General features: G+C 48.8%; 1 protein-coding gene across 1 annotated transcript in view; it reads left to right on the top strand.

The window, feature by feature from the left end:
- Positions 1 to 104: 104 nt before the first annotated feature.
- LOC102369598 (putative RNA-binding protein Luc7-like 2) overlaps positions 105 to 4,183 on the top strand; it is a 52,392-nt gene continuing 48,313 nt past the window's right edge. The window contains 1 exon segment of the mRNA XM_014525974.2: positions 105 to 375. The gene's annotated coding sequence lies outside the window, so the exon portion shown is untranslated.

Below are 4,183 nucleotides of genomic sequence, written 5' to 3'. Positions count from 1 at the left end.
GGTAGGGGGGGGCCGCCGGGAGCGGGCGGGTGGGGTTGCCCTTGGCGGGAAGGAAGCGCCTGCCGCCGCGCGGTGTCCGCAGGCCGGGAACGGGGCCGGGCTTAGCGCGGGGAGGCCGCGGGGGCGGAGCGTCCCGCAGCGCCGCCTCGGCCCCGCTCATCCCTTCCTGCCGCGCAGCGCAGGCCCCGGCTCTGGCCCGCGCTTCCCCGGCCCTTCGGCTCCTCCCGCGAGAAACAGCGGGGCCTCGGACTTTCGACCCACGGGAGGGCGCAGCCATCGCAGCCGTGCCGAGCGCCTTCGCGGGGACTGACAGAGGAGCGCAGCCGCCGCAGGCTTGTCCTTGCCTGGACGGGCCTTCCACCACCCCTCCCTCGTGTAAGGGGCAAAGCTGCCTTTGGTGCACTAGATCTTGAAATTGGTGGCCCCTTAGTTCGCAAACGCTGATGGGGGAAGGGGGGGGACTCGAGTCCAACAGCAGCTGCCTCCCTTGGAAGGAGGCTGAGAGCCTCCGCTGGGCCTGCTCCCTTCTCAGTAGCCTCAGGCCTGTGAGGTGGTGCTGAGCTTTGTCAGACTAGAAAGTGTTTGTTTCCCTGTCCCCCCTCCCTCCGTTCCTGGCAGGTAAATCTGGTGCTGGGGAAAAGATGGAGTCCTTATCAGGAGTGAGGGGCAGTGGGTGGGAACTGACAACTGATGTTTACAAACGGGTCCTGGTACAAAAAGGTTGAGAACTGCTGGGCTAGAAGAACTCTGCCAATTTTTGTTTTATGGTTGACACTGACATGTAGGAAACTACCCTGACAAGCCCCCCTCCCCTCAGTCTGTATAAGGTAGTGTCTTCTCTGTAGCCATTTTTTTAAAAAGGGACCAGGGCAGCACTCTGAATAGGCTACTTTTTATAAACGTTTCATATTCTGCATCTCGTAAATGTGGGAAGAGAATTTTTTAGGTCATAGCACCGATGCAGTACTCTACAATATGCATAGGAAGGCAGCTGCTCTGGCTTGGAGATAAGGGTTTTGCTGCAAAGATTAATCTTTAAAGCAGAAAGAAAATAAAATTTCAGCTTTGGGAAAGGATTTTTTGTTTGTTTTTTTTACTGTGGAGTGATACTTGTTTTGATATATAGATATATTGATGTATAGATGCAATCCTAAGCTTGTGTTCTTAAAGCTCATTATGACTTTTAAAGCACCTACTGACAACGCTTAGATAACAGTGCTTCCCCATATGAAGTTTGCTTAGAAAACCAACTGAAAAACAACAAAACATTTTTAGAAAAAAATAGAGATGTGCCTATACTTTGGACCATATGGTATTGACACCAATAAAAGGAAAATTGTCGTTATCGGTGATCAGCTATTTTTGGCTGATGTGGCCGATAATGTCGCCAGTAAATGCTGCATACGTGAATGGCAGCTTGGAGACCGGCATGTGGCCAGTAAGTCTGTGGGGGGGAAGGGGCAGATCAAGGCCCCCACAGGGAGTGGGGCTGGAGCAGCATAGGGGCAGGCCCTGTCCAGCTGGGGCAGGGCAGAGCATGGGACAGAGCCACAGGCAGCTTGTCCAGGGAGGCGGTTCCCACCACTGCATGCACCCTGGGGGAGGCATGGGGGCACATGCCCCCCAGATCTGTGCATGGGACAAGGGTGGGCTGCCTGCTGCACACCCGGGGCCGGGGCTGTGCCACACTCTTCTTGGCTGGTGTCTGGGCCAGGGCTGCACTTGGGGTGGGCAGCAGCGGCGCTGTGAGGGAGGGATACTGTTGGGGGGGGGGCCTATGGTGAATTTTCGCATGGCTGTAGCCACCTCATAGCCACCGCCACCCCCTGCACCACCACTGCCCACCCTGGCCCAAGCTCAGTCCCCCCTCCAGAAAGAGCCCACAGCAGGCAACCAGCCCTCAACACAGGCACAGATCTGAGGGACACATGCCCCCTCCCATACTGGCCCTAGGGTGTGTGCAGTGGCAGGAGCTGTCCATGGCTCTGTCCTGCACCCTGTCCTGCCTTGGCTGGTCAGCTTCTACCCTTGCCCCACTCCCTCCCTCACTGTGGGAGCCTCGATCTGCCCCCACTTTGTCCCTTCCCTCTCCTCCCCCCCCCCAACAGACTTACCAGCCAGATGCTGCTCTCCACGCTACCAGGCTGCATATCGGCAATCAAATCGGTATCAGCCAATACGGCTGGTCAGTAATCAACCATTGGTATCGGCCCAACAAATCTTTATCGGTGCACTCCTAGAAAAAACATTTGGACCCTCACAATTTACTGCACTGACCTTTCTGACTGCTTATTTGACAGTAGAAAGAACTCAGTTATGAAAAATGCTTCTGTTGTTTGAATAACAGGGCTGGTATTGGCAGATACACTTGGGATATGTACTAGAAAAATCACTTAAGTAATCTTATCTAAGATTTTGTAAATGCCTTAGATAAGTATATGTGTCATGCGCTTTTCATCCATGTAGACCAAAAAAGAAACATAAAAAGGTAAAGGTGCACTCTGCTGCCAATTCACTTTTAAACAGAACAGGTGTAGTGAAGGTCACACACAAGTGGATTAATTTAAAGCAGACATGATGAGTTAGAAGAGGAGAGTGGCAATGTATATCCTATGGGCCACATCAGGCCCACCAAGCAATTTTGTCCAGCCTGTGAAGCCAGGGTGTCTGCAGCAGTTTGATAACAGGGGGTGTTGGTGGCAATGTGAGGGATGAAGTGACAGCAGTGGTCAGCCTTTGGACCAAGCTCCATTAATTCAGCCTGCTGGTCCTAAAAGGTTGCTGACCTCTGCTTTACAAGTGTGAAATTGTGGTTCACTTGTAAGTATAGGTTGGTCAAAATCTTCACATAACTTGTGCCTACTTATTTAAGGCTCTTTAAAGAAAGCTTCAGATTAAAGGCCATAATTTTAGGTAATTCCATTTGATATTTTTTCTTGTTATTGAAATGGATGGAAATTACTTTTTTTTTTTTTTTTAAGCAGGTACAAGTTGGTAGCTTAAGAGAATATGATGCATTTTTGAATATAGGACTTGTAGGCTGTATCGTGTATTTTAGCAAAAAAAGTTATGGAAATAGTTTTCTTTCCTGTTAAATAAACCAGGTTCTTTCTGGATTGTTGTTTTGTAAATGAAGATTCTGGTTCAAGTTTTCTTTTTTATCATCTGCTTATTGCATACAATATCTTTTCTTTGGAGTTTTTAATCTCACGTGAGCATCACTAGTGTGGTGCAGCATAAGTCTTTTTTTTTCTCTACTCAGATGTGCCACCATGTTAAGCTGAACTGCTGCCTTTTTAGCCTTACATCCAGCTCCTTGACAGTGGCCTGCAAAGGACTTCTCCAGGAATTATTAACAAGTCCTTGTTTTCTACTTAAGTCCAGATCTCTTACTCTGTTTTACTTTAGTGCTAGTCAGGTCCTCAGCTCTTGCAGAGATGAGGGTTTATGGGGTTTTTTCCCCTCTATTTGGCTTCCAACATATGTTCAAGTGCAACCTTTACACACTTCATATTTCTAGGCACCTATTTAGTTTATATCAGTGGGGTTTTGATGGTTGGAGCCTATGTCAGCACTAGTATTTTCATGTTCATATAGGACTCTGGTGCTTTATCTCAGCCGAGTGTGCGGATGTTTGTTTCCCTCTCCCCCAAAATGTAGGGAGCTAGAAAGGTCGTTCAGCAGCCTCAGACCATAGCCTTGAAATATGGATGACAGATGGCCATATGTGTAACATTGTCTGCCTCAGAGTCAGCTACAAAGTTACAGTGCCAGATATGTTTGCATATATCGTTTTGGACTCTAGGGGAACATGTAGAACTTCTCACATCTTTACTCGAGGCAGCCAGGGAACCTCCTATACATCTGATTTGAAGCTGGCTCACAATTCTTCAAAGGCTAGATCCTCAAGGAGGAAGCAGCCTTTTAACCCTGGGACTTGGAGTCAAGATCACATGTTTGGGACATTCACAGGTTCTTTTTGGTGAAGGAGACATGTTGAATTCAAGTGGTCTGCTGTACTTTGCTTTTTCAACATGCTTGAAGCTTCAGTATTTGAAATCAACGATACCCAAGGAGTTAACAGGAATGGAGTATCAGGAGCAATGCAAGGCTCTCCAACTTCCCAACTTATAAGCAGCCAGGGTCCCCCACAATGAAGACATTTTTCTCTCCCTCTTCCTCC

Source organism: Alligator sinensis, unplaced genomic scaffold (genome assembly GCF_000455745.1).
Source record: "Alligator sinensis unplaced genomic scaffold, ASM45574v1 scaffold1081_1, whole genome shotgun sequence".
In the NCBI taxonomy this organism is placed as follows: domain Eukaryota; kingdom Metazoa; phylum Chordata; order Crocodylia; family Alligatoridae; genus Alligator; species Alligator sinensis.
This window is presented reverse-complemented; position numbering and strand designations above follow the sequence as displayed.